A 16,672-nucleotide genomic window follows, 5' to 3' on the forward strand; every position below is an offset into this window, starting at 1 on the left:
TGTATGTATGTCTATGTCCCTGCCTAAACTCTGCCCACTAATAAATGCTGGACAATGAACAGCAAATTAATAGACAGCACTGGTTGACTGTACTCATTCCCAGCTCTGTTAGTGCTATTTCTCTAGGTTTGTAGCATTTTTTTCCTTGCAACGAAAAAGGAAGATTGGTTAGGTCTTTCTCCTCATTTTAATTCCTACTTTTGATGGCAGATGCTTCTCCAAATGAGTGATTCTGCGATAAATCAGCATCCACGCTAGGAAGGGAAAAGGATGGAGAGAACCCACAAAGAAAACTGATTGAAGGATATGTTTTATTGCTGCCTGAGGCCTCAGCAGGGCTAGGGACTAGGGTGCTGCAAATCTCCTAGCATGCATCCAGCACAAGCCATAGAGCTAAGTAGGTGGTGTCTAAACAGTATGGGATAGCAACTCTAAAATGGCTTCCCAGTTTTCCCTTTTGGTACAGGAAAGGGCCGCATCTCTGACTCGGACTGGTCAGTTTTCTTTACTTCCTAGGGATTCTATGGCAGTGATTGGTGGAGAAGTAAGATATTATCTCTTAATTCTGCTCCCCAATATACTGTTTGGGTTGTTTGAACACTGTTATTGATTGATAGGCCAAAGTAGGGAGAAAGGGAAGAAAGGGGTAAGTCTGATTCTCTTCTGATAGAGATGGGAAGCTTGGCTCTAGGCCTCGGTGGGATACCCTGTGCAAGTTGTCATGAGGTCATACAAAGAATAAGAGGACCAAAATGTATTCATGGTCTGAATTTCTGATTTAACCCTCGACTCTCCTGAACCATTCTTCAGACTCCAAAACATGTTGTAGATACTAGAAAAGCTTAATATTCACTCAAAGCCTTCTGTTCACTACTCCATACACTGGGCTGTCCTGCATCCATAAGCTAGGCCAAGAGGCAATTGCCTAGTGTTAGAAAAGGCCCTACTCCACCAATCCACTATTTTATTTGATCTGGAATATAGTCTCCCTATTAGGCATTTAACCCAAACCTAGTGATTTAAAAAAATAAACTCCCAGGTACAATTCCAAAGTTCACTCACTCAATTTTAACTGTTAAAATTAAGCCTTGCTTCACTGCTTAGTCTAAGCCCTGGTTTTACTGTGGCGTGAGCAGACATAGCCAAGAATAGCACCCTGCTCCAGTTGACAAGGATGGGGCAGGGTGCTTCACTGGCAGTCCATGGTGACTTTAGGCATAGCTGGAGGGTCAGAAATCTCAAGCAGGAGAGGGGAAACACTAAAAAGCAGATAAAGAGGACTCAAAAAATTCACCATCACAGTTCTGAGAGCACTAGCCTTGCTCCTATCTCTACAATCTCCCCTTTGCTCAATTTGGTCAAATGAGACCAATCACATGCTGGCACACTTCTGACCCTAACTAAGGGACCAATTTGATGCAGGGAGTTATATGATAGCTTAGGCCCCTTCCAGCTCCCATATTCCATGCTATGATTATGATTTGTGAAGTTGTAAATGAAGTCAGTAGGAACCCAATTTTCCCCTCTACGCAGTGGATAATAGAAGGGAGAAAATTGCTCAATCTCCCCTTCACTTTGTGCAGTGTAGATATCAGAACCAAAGACAGACAGCTAGCTGATATCTGCAACAAGGGAAGTATAATTAGTCAATTCATGAACATCCTTTTTTCCATTTGTTGTCAGTGGTAATCATTTGTTTGAGGTTTTATGCCTTCATTAAAACCACAAATAAATGGTCATGTGTTCAAATTCCCATAAGGATCCCATCTGATGTTCACACACACACAAAAAAAAGTTTGCTGTCCTGTGACCTGTAATCAAGAATGTCCATTGAAAAGGTAGATTAGAGATTTGTATGGTCTGATGCTGAGTGAAGTGAGCAGAACCAAGAGAATGCTGTACACAATAACAGCCACGTTGTGCGATGACTAATACTGATAAACTTAACCCTTCCCAGCAATACAAGGATCTAAGACATCTCCAAAGGCCTGGTGGTGGGAAATGCTATCCACATCCAAAGAAAGAACTATGGAATTTGAATTGCTATTTTTTCTCTTCTGTTGAGTTTTGTTTCCTCTTTCAGGTGGTTCCTCGTATTGGTTCTAATTTTTACTTACAACATCACTAATGTGAAAATATGTTTAATAGGAATGTATATGTATAGCCTATATCAGATTGTGTGCCGTCTTGGGGAGGGTGGTGGGGAGGAAGGGGGAGAAAAATTTTAAACTCAAAAGCATATGGAAGTGATTGTAGATAAATCAAAATAAATTAATAAAAAATTAAAAAATTAAATTGCAAAAAAAAGGTAGATTAGGCAGGTACATATTTGAAGTGAGTTGAAGGGAATTTGAAATCCTCTCCAACACCAAAATAGCCTCAGCATTTTTGCCTGAAATTGTACCATTACACATTCATTCCTTTAGATCTTTGAAGGTTTTTTTGATTTCCAAGTGTTCCCCTATTAACTGTAAATACCCGAGGAGTACAGATAATACCTCAGTTAAGCCTTTATCAGGTAACACCACTCTGTGTGTTACCATATCATGGGGTGTGGGTCCAGGATAGGAAAGAAAGACACTAGAAAGAAGGGATGGAGGGTGCCAAGGACAAACTTCACTGGCCCTTCTTGCTAGCAAAGAAAAGCATCATCCTTGAACTCACAAATAATAACTTCTGATTGTGTAGCATTTTAGAGTTCTTAAGACATCTTACAATGACCCTATAAGTTATATGGTATAATTATTATCATTCTCATTTTACAAATGAAGAAACTGAGGCTCACAGTGTAAAGTTCTACACTTGAGTCAACAATGCCAATTTCACAAAAAAAGATACAAGAGGTGTGTGTTTGTCAGAAAAAGACCTATGAGTTTTAGTAAGCTCTAAGTTTAATGTGTCAATAGTGAAACATGATGTTGCAGCCTCCAACTCTACCCCAACCCTCCAGTTCCTACCATAGGACCCTGTGCTACTGATTCTTGAATGTTCACCACATCTAGCCCAGATCCGGGCCCATCATGCTTCCACCACTGAGACATCTTCATGCCCTCTTGACAAGTGCAAACTCATCCCCCCCCAACAAGCCCCCTTCTCCACCTCTGCCTCCGAGAACAGTAATCAAATCAACACTACCATTTCTGGAAAGGATGTGTCAATCCATTACTTTATGATTCCACTCACCAACTCTGACTTCCTAGCCCATAACACCCTCAACTTGGCAACCATTCCTCTGTATATGTTGTCTTCCCCATTAGAATTGTAAGGGTAGGATGATAGAGCAAATCAATCAATTCATCCCCACCTCCCACTTAAACTAAGTGATAAGAGGCCCAATCAATCTCAATCTCAATCTCAATCATAGCCTTTAGACTAAATACCCAAAGTACTTTGAACTAGAATGATGTTACACAGAAAGAAGGGTTTGGATAGGCCAAGGAAACTTGGTCATGTTCCAGGGATTTCCTATAAATTATCAAGCTAGCTTAGAGCTTGGTCTATTGAAGTGGTTAGAACAAGCACGGCTTTCCAGTAAAGCCTCTGAAGAGGAACCGGGTGCGTGAGTGAAGGCAGGGGAAAGGGAAGAGGGTTTGGCCTCAGCTTTGGCCAAGTCTCTCCTAACTCCCCACTTTGTCCAGAAGAGGACCTTGCAAACTTTGAAGGGTCAAGAGGATACTGTATTTTCCATCTTCCCATCAGAGTCCTAGGGGCATGCTCAGATCAGCTGATGACAGTGTCTGCATCAGAAGCCAAGGACACGTTGAACATAGATTCTTGGAACCCAGCAAATAAAAGATCAACCATGCTTAAGGAGAATCCCTTGAGCATTCCATCAATGGGAGACAAGGACTTCCAGCAAGCAGGAGTTATGAATTACCCATTTGCCCCATGTGGTCTATAAGCTTGAGCCCACTTTCCAAAAGACTCTGTATGTATTTGTGGGAGAAGGTATCACAGATTTTTGGAAGGATATTTTATACCATCTGCTCTTACTGTATCACCTTAGTTAAGAGCCCTAGAAAGGGGTATTCTTTTTTTATCTTCGGAAAAAAGCTACTTAAGACTGCCTGACAAAAATTGCTTCTCAACTGTTCATACTAGAGAGGATATCCTGGTGGGACTTGAATTAATGGCATTAGAAAATCAATCCTGACTCCTCAGTGGTACCCCTCAAACTCCAGAGTGGAAATTAGGATAAGGATCCTCAGACCACATATAGACTACCAAATGTAAGCTTGAGACCAGGGATTGTCCTTCTTTTTCTTTTCATCATATGGCAATATTATCACAGATCAAGAGCCGGAAAGGACCTCAGAGGCCCTTTAGTTGTCTAATGCCCTAATTTTCTAGATGGAGAAACTGAGATGAAAGGTAAACCGATTGACCTAAAGTCACACATAGGATCAGCGATCTAGACATGGAAGGGACCTCAGAAACCAGCAACTCTGACCCCTTCATTTTACAATTTAGGAAACAGATCCCAGAGGAGTTAAGTGACTTATCCACAGTTCCTTGGCATTTAGACCCATGCTCTGTAACTTCGGAGCTAGTGCTCTTTCCACTGTGCCATATTGTTTCTCCTGTTGAAATAAGTTGCACTGGCAGGGAATCAAATCCAGGTCTTCCTTACGGAGGGCAAGAATTCTAGTGCTGAACTATGTTGCTTAGTACTAATATGGCAGTAGAGCATAAGGTCTAGCATATCAGAACTAAGCAATATAGATCAGTGGGGGATTAAAGTAGATGAAAAGATTTGGAACTCTATTAGGGCAGGGTAATGCTTCGCTATAGTGAGGGTCCAGTTAAGATTAAGTTACTTAAATTTGTAATGGATCCAATCAGCACAGTTTCATGATTTTCTCCAAGTCTGTTCAGCAGTTGGTGAATAGGAGCAAAAGAGGATCATGGGAATAACTCAAGGTTGAGATTTGACAGGACATGATTGGTGATAGACAGACATGTAAGAGTAGAGGATAAAGCAAGATGGTTTAACAGGGGGTCACACAGGGCTGATGGCCTGACAAAAAAAGTGAGGAGTAGCACAACTGGATTTTATGGTGAGGCAGAAGAAGAAAGTGAAAGATATCATTATAACAAATTATATTTAGATGAAAGAATGTCACATTTTATTAAAATAGGAATGGAACATTTGTGGGTTATGGCAAGACCAAGGGTATAACTACCTCTGTGTGTAGCTGAAGAGGAATGAAGGAAAATGGTCACAGGAAATGAGTAGATTGACATGTAGAATAACATGGAAGTTAAAGTATTTGAGGTATAATCAATATGCATGTTGAAGTCTCCCTAGTATGACAGCAAGAGATGTGGTAGAGATACTTACTGTAAGGTGGGCACTGAGCTCATTGAAGAAGAAAGAGGATGCCCTGTGGAGTGTTAGATGATGGCCCCCATGAACTGCATTGAGTAATCAATTTAAATTGTATGAAACTGAGAAAATCTGTTGCTTAGTGAAGATGACAGAAGGGAGAATCTAGAAGAGGCAATGGTGAGCAAGGAGAAGTCGGACTCCCTGACTCCAACCAGAGGGTCTAGGATATGAGCAAAAGTGGAAGCAGTACTGAAAAGAATGTCCAGGGATACAGTATCATGAAGAGGGAGCCAGGTCTTAGAGAATGCTGGAAGATGGAAGGAGCGACAAAAGAAAATGTTTAGGATGGAAGAAAGCTGTTCATTATGGAGCAGGCATTACAAAAGCAGAGCAGAAGAGAAGGGCAGATCTGCAACAGGTCATTAGAGTAGTAGGGTAGAGGTAAGTTGGAAGACAGCAGTTTCCTGAAGCAGCTCCCCTTCCCCTGACAAAGCCTTCTCTCCCCATGCAGGCCCCACACAGCTTCCTTCTTCCCTAGAGGCTTTCCTGGTGAAGTTTCCTCCATGCATAAAACCTGATTGGCCTCAGCTTCTCTAACACAGCTTCCTGGCCTAGGGCCAATAAAGAGCCTGAGCCATGTGAGCTATACACCTCTCAGATTTTGTGGGTGCTTGAGACTACTCAAGTCATTATATGTTTCCAGATGGAAATGAGGGGGACCACAGCCAGAGAAGCTAAGCACCACCATAGCCTTGCTCCATCTATATCTGTGTTGCATATCTTTACTGTGTTGGGGCAAAGTAAACATCCTCCTCTCACTGCCTTGAAAGTGCCTCATTACATGCCAAAATCAAATCTGAACTAAGACAGCATTGGCTTTAGAGATGTGCCAAGAAGGCGGAAGGGAATAAGGGAGTAAGCAGGTTGTCAGAAAGTGACTGACAGAGGAATATAAGGAGAAAATTGAAATTTCCAAAGATCTCAGGAAGAAGGAAAGTCAGTTAAAATACCTTGAGCACAGGAAGATAAATCAACAAGAAAGATATTAAAACAAAAGGGAAGATTGTCATCAAGGTGTCTAAATGAGTCCAAACATCTCCAAATATTGTGAGACAAAGGAAATTGAACTAACACCTGATGTGGAAGAGGACCCTGTAGGTTACCAGGAGAACATAGAACCACCACAGCAGGATGTTTCTTAATGGTTCAAGAGAGAAACAGAAATGCTGAGAGCAGAACTGAGGGTCTTCAAAGCAGAAACAATTGGCAGAATACAACAAAAGAAAACAACAGATTGGGAAAAACAAATATACTGAAATGAAGGACAATTTGGAAGAGAAGCAAAATGTAATAACATTGAAAGAATGTATAACCTCAACACAAGCAAAACATACTGATCTTGAAGACAGGATTTTTGTAAACAACTTAAGGGTCATAGGTCCCCCAGAAACACATGACAAGTCAAAAAATCTGAATACATAATGCAAGAAATAATGCAAGAAAACTACCCAGAACTTCTGCATACATAAACAAAGTCTGGATCAAAAGAATACACAGTTTTCCTTCAGAAAAAAAAAAAGAACATACTGAAAACTTCAAGACACATAGTAGTTAAATTTAACAATTCCAATGACGAACAACAAATTCTGCAAACAATCTCATATTTGACTAATACTGCCATCTCCAAAGTCATCAGTGATCTCATAATTGCTGAATCTAATAGCATTTCCTCAGTCCTTCATCTTTTCTGCAACCTTTGACATATGGAGTTCTAAGACTGGTTCTGAGCACCATTTTTTAAGGATGGCAAGCTAAAGTCATCCACTAAAATCCAACCCTGATGCCTCATTCTGGTATTGAGATGAACTGGATTTTTCAGTTTTCAGCATTTTTTAGCAGTGTAAGGTCTAGCTCAGGGATGGGGACCTGTGGCCTCGAGGCCACAGGTTCCCCACCCCGGGTCTAGCTCATTAGAATTCCCCAACCAGAGCATCTCAGGATTGGAAAGGGCCTCAGAGGCCAGTTAATACAACATAGACCTGAATGAGATGCTCTATCCAACATATCTGACAAGCAATCTTCCTTCGCCTCTCCTCTAAAATCTCCAGTGAGAGCAAAGCCACCCATTTCTCCCAAGGCAGCCTATTCAATTTGGCACAGCCCTAATTCTTAAGCTACTTCTCCTCCCTACTTCTCTCCTCCCCCACTCCCTCCATCAAGTTTGCATTTGCCTCTTTGTAGCCTCCATTTGGCCCTGGGATTTCTTCATCAGTTTCCATCCTCTTCTGAGAAATGTGTAAAAGAAGGGGCAGGAACAGGCCAAAGGTTGGACAATGCGGTTGGAAGTGAGAGTGACAAGAGAGTACCAGGACGTGCAGGTAGACTGAAAGTTCCCTGAACAGAGGGGAATAAGGAGGTCGCCTTTTTTGCATTTGATGGATGGGTGTGGGCAGGGCTTAGCATTTTGGCAGGCAGGATAGTGCCTTACTACTTTGAACTCCAGCTAGCTTTTTGCAATCATTGCTTTCTTTTCTAGGTATTTCCTAACCTTCAAGCTTACTGGCCTATAATTTTCATAGTACCCTCTTTTTTTTCTAAAATTACAAGTGCATGTCATCTGGAATATCTCCTAATCTCTATCACCTTTTGATCTCTTCCATTCCTTAACAATTACATCCACTAGTTCTTTGAGTACCTGAGGAGGTAGTTGATCCAGACTTCAAGGGCTACTAGGGCCTCTCTTACTATATCCTTACTTACATTGGGTATCAATTCTATATCAGTCCCTTTTCTGTTCTGTCCTTTCCCATCCATAGGTCTTTCTCCTTAGCAAAGAAACCAGAAACACAATCAGAACTAGGCATCTTACTTTTTCTCTGTTATCAATTAGAATTGTTCTAGCCATTTCACACAGTAGTTCTGTTCCTTCTCTGATCCTCCTCTCCCCCCCCAACAATGTAGCTGCTTTCCTCATCAGCCTCAGCTCTGACAGCATTCTTATGTACCCTTTCATATTTTGGTCTCTGTGCTCTTGTTTCCATCCTATGCACATACTCAACTACTCAAATGAAGCTGTGATCCCATCCTTTTGGAAATTGCCCTCAATATCGAGTCAAAGGTTTTCAGATAGCCACACCTCCATGCTTGTCCATCCAGTGTGACTCTTGTCCATGTCTTCCCATAAGTTCTCCAATGGAGGGCCCCCTAACATTGTGGAGGCCTTCCTCGACTTCTCCATATCCCACCTGGGGACTAGCAGAGCCCTCTGGCTATTCATCTGTCATTCCTCACTCTTGCCACATGACCATTCCATTTTTTTTTCTTCCTATCATGATTCCTCTGATGATACCCTTCACTCTAGTTCTTCTTCAGAGTTCCTCATTGGTTGTATGCTGTGGCCTGCTCACACTCACCATGCCCTTTTCCTTTGTCCTTTATGCCATATTCACTTTTTACTCTTCAGAGACCATTATATTCCAAGTCTTATTGCTATACAGCAACACCTACAGAATGCTGGCACAAAAAGGAAGGGGCTTTGCATTTGTGGGAAGCCAGGGATCATTAAAAAGCTTTGTGATTTCCTAAAGGAAGAGGTTTGTCCCTGGTAGCCCTTCTGTACATATCTTTTTAAAGTCTAAGTTGCTTGGTGAGTTCTCTGTGTATCCATATTGGTGTTTTTAGGCAACTTCCACTTTTCGTACTCAAGGAAGTCCTCCTTTGTGCCTTGAGGATTCTTTATTCATAAGTTTCCTTCCTGAGCTGACTTCCCCTACAGAATTTTAGACCACAAGATCCTACCTATCTCTTATTAACCCTTTGAAATCTGCTTTCCCAAATTCTAGGGTGCATCTCATCCTATGTTCAGCTCTGGAACCACTGATGGGGAAACCAATCATAGATGCATAAAAGGATTGCTGTGAAGTTGTGAGAGTCTTGCTGAGATTCAATGACATGAATTCACAGTGGATGAAGTCTGTGTGGTTTTATGACTTCTTCCATCAGTGGTCAGCTGCTCATCATTAGGAGCAAAGGTGGATAATGTCAGTAACCCATGATTCTGAACAAGCAGCTATGAAGGGTAGAAGGACGAGGTGGCAAGAGATCCATCTGTGGAAAATCAGTGGCTGGTTCAACTGAGGAATGTTGAAAGAAAGTAAAAAAAAAGATCAAAGTAGAAGGAATACACTGGGAAAAAGAGAGAGGGACTGAATGACCACAAACCCAGGCAAGGACAAACAATAGTTCTAGTAATAAGGTAGTGGGAGTGATGGAAGGGCAGGAATCAAAGCAATAAGCCTTTATCAAGTACATACTATATGCTAAACACTCTGCTAACTGCTGAGAACATAAATATAAAAGGAAAGAAAGCCCCAGCCCTCAATGAATTTACACTCTAATGGGGGAAATATAAGACATAAAAGGAAGATGAAAAAGAGAGGGGAGGAGCAAAGGGGCCAGAATAAGGTAGCAGCCAGAACTGGTAGAAAAAAATCCAGAGTATAGCCTGGAGAGGAATGAGACACGACTGGCCTGGGTGCCTTCCTTAAGTTAAAGTTACAAGAAGAGCTACCCCATCAGAAGGGGAGGCCATAGGGTCAGAGGGTACTTCCAAAGTGTGAATTCCAGGGCTAGCGTGAGCTTCCAGGATGAAATGGTTTCTGAGGCAAGGCAGAGACAGTCAAGAGTGCAGCCTGTAGTGCAAAGAATTTCAGAGTTCAAGAAATGAGATAGTCAGGTCATGGTAAAACGTAAAGGATAAGCATTTCTGTGTGTAGCTAAGGAGTGGAAAGTGCGAGGAATGGAGGAGGTTGATGAGCTAGGAATCCACAGTGTTCAAAGAGATAGTAATGTGAATACTGGAGTCATCGAGCATGAGGGCAGGGCCTGGAGTGGCAGGAAAGGTTAGGAGTCAGGTAATAAACTCTTAGGGGAAGGATGGGGAATGACTTGAGAAACATGAGTAAACAACTACAAGGATCTGGGCAGTGTGTTCTTATCAGATGGAGTGAACCTCAAAGGAAAAGAGTAAAGGTGGTCGAGTGATGTTGGCAGAGGACAGATCAGGAAGTGGCAACCTGGAGCAAAGCACATGCCAACTCTTCTTCCTTCCACTTATTGGCATGTTATAGAGAGAATTAAGTTGGACCACTTGCATGTAGTGAATGGCTACTAAGGTATCTGCCAATTAGCAATAAACTGGTAAATTTTTAAGAACTGGCTCTCCAGAAAAATAAAATGTACATTCAAGACATTTTTAAGGTAAATATGCCTTATTAACATTTTCTCCACCACTTTCTTCAGTCTAGATAATCACCAGAACAATAAACCAAACCCTAATTTGTAGTGTTTGCTGATTTCTGATATGTAAACGCTAACACTGTAAATTTAACAAACAGCTCTGAGCAGGTTAGAGCTGGCTCCAGCACACACCTGCTACCAACCTTAAGATTCTTAGATTTTGTAATCCCTAGTTCTATTTCAGAAGTATGAAAGAAAGGTCAGCTAGCCCTGGAGAGAATCATCAGGGTTATGGTATCTTCAGGAGAATGCCAGGTTTCCAGCATTTCCTAACTTTTTCAATATGGAACCTGTTTTTAATGGGGAAAAAAATTTTACAACCTCTCCCCTCATCCCATGGTAAGTGGTCCTATCAGTATTATTATTTGAGAAAAAAAATGAATGAATGAAAAAACATTTATTAAACTCTTTATATATCAATACATTTACCTTAATCTGTGTTGTATTAATCATAACAGCATCTACATGCATTTGAAAATAGTAATACATATAAGTGCCAGACATTGTTCATTCAGTTTACAAAAGGTATATCTGTTTTTTAATGACTTTGCATATGCATTTGCAGACCCCCTGCGATAACATATATAGGAAGCTATAGCTTTAACATCAGAAGCTGGAAGGAGTATGAGCAGAAGGGACCGAAAATGAAGGGGAGTTTGTTAATGATAACACAAGGCCCAGCCTCCTGCTGGGAGGACAGGCCTTGGGAAAGGGGAAGGCTAAACTGGGTAGGGAAGAGAGAGCAGGAAGTAGCAGCTGGGGATAGGGATCTTTACCTAGGGTGACTGTACTTTAGAATGCCAGAAATAAGGGGAACAGGAAAGAAGAAGGAATTTCCCTATCAATGGAGCAGGGGGAATCTCCAAAGTGAAATCAACACCAGGGTTCTAATTCAGATTCTGCTTAGTAGTGAGATGATGCCTCTGCAATGGACCCCCTCACTCCACACCCAATGATTTGCTGTAGGGCTAGGCAAGGCAGGGCCAATGGCTATCATAGCCAAGGGACTCCTGAAGGGGGAAGGAGATCTCTTACGGTGGGGTCTCCCAGGCAGATTCCTCTCTCTTCAGTTTCCTGTAAAATGAGGGTGATAATTTCCACTCTACCTCCTTCACAAAGCTACTGTGAGGATTGAATGCAATAATGGATGAGGAAAGCATTCTGGGAACTGTAAAGAAACATAAGATATTATTATTTCAAAAGACAGCATGTCATCAGGACAAGAGCAGAGGGCCAGGAGTAAAGAAGCCTTGGTCTGAATCCCAGGTTTGACACTTATCAGCTGCGTGACCCCAAGCACGCCAGATCTACCAGTAACACTTGTCATATGTAATAATTAACTCATGGGATAGTTTTCTCACTCCTAAAGTACTATCAACTATCCTCATCTTTGGTTATAAGACTCTATCAAAAAAAAGACAAAGCAGGTTTTGTTTTTTTTAAAGAGAGATACTCATCCTTCAGAAGTTCAAACTCTACAACCCTGATCCTTGGTTTCTTCACCAATAAAATAGAACATGGAAAAGCATCATAGTCTAGTGGATGGAGATCTAGTTTTGAGGTCAGAAAGAACTGAGTTCCAGTCCTGCCTTAGATACATGTTGTACGGGTGACCCACTTCCCCCTCAGTGTCCCCATCCAACTGTCTGAGACTTTAAATTCCAGTCAAGTTGCTGATTTGCAACCCTGTTGCAGAGTTTCCACAGTAGGAGTTCTCAATGCTAATGAAATCATATGTCCCACCACCGTGAGAAAATAGGAACGGTAATCTTTGAGTTGTTGTGAGGAAAGGACTCGGTGAACCGAAAGCACTAGAGGAATGGGAGCTATCATCATTAGTATGAGATGTACTGTTCTCTTCCTCCCCACCCCCATCACACTTTCCTCCAAGAAATCCCAAGTTACCCCACACACAGAGTACCCAACAGGAAATCACCAAGATTGTCTCTTGGCATTGAATCCTTTTGGGGGTAGGTAGGGCCCTCTTTGACAAATGGAAAATTTTAATTTTAGGTTTAGTTGAGTTCGAGTCACATTCAATGGTTTAAAAAAATCAGTTGGGCTGAATTTAAGAAATTATATATGCAGTGAGAATGTGAAAAGCAGCCTGTTTAAATGTCTGAGAGCTCAGGGGCTCTACCTCCGCTTAGTGCCAAGTTCTGGCTCCACACCAGATGGGCTCTGGTTCTGGAGGCTCAGATTGGAGTTGGAAGGGCAGGAAAGTTTCACCCGAAGTTTTCCCTCTCCACCCAAGAGAGAGCTTCTCGAACTTATGTCAGCCTCAAAGCCAGATTTGGGTTCCCTTTCAGCAGATGCCTGGCTTTTATGAATATAAAATTATATTTAAATGCATCATGTTAGGTAAGGTTAGCTCCCCCCCCCAACAAACCTTCATGTTTCCCTTTAAGAGAACACTGTGCATTCTGTTGTCATGGCAACAAAATTTGCTCGTAGGCTGAAATACCGACATTTCCCCCATGTTTATTATTCACAATGCAGATACCATTTTCCCCATCACCTCCATCAGTTTCCAGGGGTCTTTTCATTTACATGTAAATTGACCATGAGAAGATAGAAGACCCCAGTTTTCTGAGCCACAAAAAGTCACTGCTGTTGTCTTTTCCATATTCTTTCTTCCTCTGTGGTTTCCCATTCAGTAGCTATTGAATATAACAGATCTGTATAAGTCCAGGGGACACCATTCCACCAACATCTGGGACCTTACTCAAGAGTTACAATTCTACAGAAGCACATTCACTGGTGCCTAAAGACAGGGAGATAAGTTTCTCAGCCAGATGTCTCTTTTGGATCAGACAGTTGGCTTTAAACTCCCAAACCTGTACCATCAGCTATCCTTGGCTTAAGGAAAATGATGCTCAGGATCTATTTAGTGACATCTCACTACTGACACAGGGATTCATGGGTCCATGGGGAAGAGTCTGTTTTTCACCAGCACATGCCTTCTGTCTTCCAGCAAATAGGATAATTAGTGGAGTTGGAATTCTAGAGCTGTAAGGAATCTTGGAAATCTTCCAGTCGAACCTCCTCAATTTGCAGATGGGGAAACCAAGGCCAGAGAGAATGAGGAACAATAAGTCCATAGTAGAGCTGCACCTTGAACCTACATCTCCTAACTGCACTGCTTCCTAAAGCTGATGGCTGATCTTTCCAATGTCAAGGAATTAAGAAAGTGGTACCACCACAGAGAGCTGGCACATGAATGAATGAACAAACAAACAAACAAATGAAAAATCGTTTATTAAGTGCTTCCTATGTGCAAAATGCTGTGCTAAGAGCTGGGGATACAAACAGAAAAGGTAAAACCATTTTTGTTTTTGAAAAGCTCATATTCTAACAGGGGGAGCCAACACATAGAAGAAATTTCAGCTGTAAGTCAGATGGAAAGGCCCATTGGTCCTTAGGGCACAGCAACAAAGCAGATAGTAATACATCTTCTTTAGAGTCATTTCTATTGATAAAATCACATCCACTGAACCATTTGACAGCACCAAGGACTTTGGTGGTAAGAACTTGGTTTTCTGATTCTTCAATAGCTATGGAAGCTGAGCAGACGGGAGCTGCAGCATCCACAGAGGCAGCTGCCAGGCTGCAACTCCATAGGTGTTGCTCCAGTGGGGGATGGCTGAGGGAGGGCAGGCTATAACAGGGCCTCTAGTCGAGTGGGTAGTGCTGCTACTCCCAGGACTCTTGGGCATAGTGCCTGACACATACTAAGTATCCAATTTTTCTGTTTCTCTCTTGTTTGTACATAGATGTTTACATGTTTTTCCCCTATTAGACTGTCAGCTCCGAGAGAGAGAGAGAGAGAGCATGGTTTTTTGCCTTTGTGTCCCCAGGGATTAGAATAGTCCCTGGCACAAAATAGTCATATACTAAATGCTAATTGATTGACTGCCTGACTGCAGGTGGCAGTTAGTGTTAGTAGTGGCAGGGGTGGCAAACCCCCTTCTTCGCAGAGGTTGCTCCTCTGGTTGATGACTGCAGGGGATAGGCTAGAAGCAGGACAGATACGTGTTTGTGTATGTTGGGAGGGTCGGGAAACTGCTTTTCCTGGGGCTTTTCAGCACAGGATCCTGAATTGTCTTAGGCAAAGTGCTGCTGGTGGTGGTTTGCCATGGCACCTCCTATCTGGACCTCAAGGTGCTTTGCTGCTTCAGATAGGCTGGCTGCCTTGCCCCTTCCATTGGTTGCGATTGGTCATTGGTTGCAAGATGTCCTATAGACATCTTAAAGTCAGCATATCCAGAACTGAACTCATTAACTTTCCCCCAAGCCCCTACTCTTCCTAACTTCCCTATTACTGTGGAGAGTGTCCCCATCCTTCCAGTCACCCAGTCTTGCAACCTGGATTTCATGCTCAACTCCTCACTCTTCCTCACCTCCATATCCAATGTGTTGCCAAATCCTGTAGATTTTACTGCCATAACATCCATCCTGTACTCTCCCTTCTCTCTGACACAGCCACCTCCCTGGTATAGACCCTAATCACTTCACTCCTGTATTATTACGATAGCTGATGGTTGGTCTCTCTGCCTCCAGTCTCTCCCCACTCCAATCTTTCCTCCTCTCAGCTGTCAGAGTAATCTTCCTAAAGCACAGGTCTGACCATGTCACCCCTATCCCTAGTAAGTAAACTGCTGTGGCTCCCTATCACCTCTGGGATCAAATATCAAATCCTCTCTTTGGTAACCTGGGTGCTTCCTACTTTTCCAGTTATTCTACACTTTACTCATCATCACATACCCAGTGATGCTGGGCTCCATGCAGTTCCTTGAACAAGACATTCCACATCCCAAGTCCATGCATTTTCACTGGCTGTCCCCCATGCTGGGAACGCTCTCCCTCCTCATCTCTGCCTCCTGGTTTCCCTGGCTTCCTTCTAGTTTCAGCTAAAACCCCACCTTCTACAGGAAGTCTTCCCCATCCCCCCTTAATACTAGAGCCTCCCCTCTGTTGATGATCTCCAAGTTATTTTGCATATATCTTGCTTATACACAGTTGTTTGTATTTTGTCTCTCCCATTAGACTGTGAATTTGAGAGGCTGTTGCTTCTCTTTGTATTCCCAGCTTTTGTCACAGTGCCTAGAACATAGTAGGTGTTTAAATATGTTGATTGACTGACTGACTGAATTGGTATTGGTGGTAGTGGGGAAGGTGGTGGGAACCCTTTCTCCACAGGGATTGCTTCCCTGGATGATGATTCCCATGTGACAGAAAGAGGAAGTGAGAGAAAAAAGAAAAATAGTGTTTTTTCAGAATATTTAGAAACCTGGATTGACCTTATGACCTGAGGGGAATTCTTATTAATGGCATTGGGCTTTAATAAATGTCTTGAAACATCCCTGTATGTTTGTGCCAAAATACAACACAAAGGCCAATGGCAGGTATGCATAATAAAGACAGGAGCCTAAAAATTATGATGATGGCCCTGATGATTTCACCTAGCCTTTTGTCATTGTTCTTAGCTTCATTTGCATGCTGATCAGGAGAATCTTTGAAGAAATTAGAAGCCTTATCACACCTCAATGCCCACACACTGCTCTCATGAGTTTTTTGATGGAGAAACTTCCCATATAGAATCACAAATTGGGATATCACAGGAGTTAAAAGAAATTTTCTAACCCCAAATCAGATAATTATCTGGAACCAAGGACCTTAAATCCTCACTAGGAGAAAGCAGGTCAAAAAAGAGGTAATCTTAGCCGGACCCCATTGCTCTACAGAGCTGTTCTGCTGACTTCATTGTTATATATCTGTGAAACCTGGACAGTCCAGCAGCTCCATGCCAAAAAATTGAACTACTTCCATTTGAATTGTCTTAGGAAGATTCTGAAGATTACCTGGCAAGATGAGTACCAGACACTGAAGTAATCTCTTGACCTGAACTGCCAAGCATTCAAACTCTACTGCAAGCAACTCCAATGATCTGGCTATGTAGTCCAAATGCCAAGTTTACGTTTACCTAAACCAGTCTTTTACAGAGAACTTGCAAAAGGCAAGTACTCAACCATAGGTCAGAATAAG

Source organism: Vombatus ursinus, unplaced genomic scaffold (assembly GCF_900497805.2).
Source record: "Vombatus ursinus unplaced genomic scaffold, bare-nosed wombat genome assembly UNPS02004596.1, whole genome shotgun sequence".
Lineage (NCBI taxonomy): Eukaryota > Metazoa > Chordata > Mammalia > Diprotodontia > Vombatidae > Vombatus > Vombatus ursinus.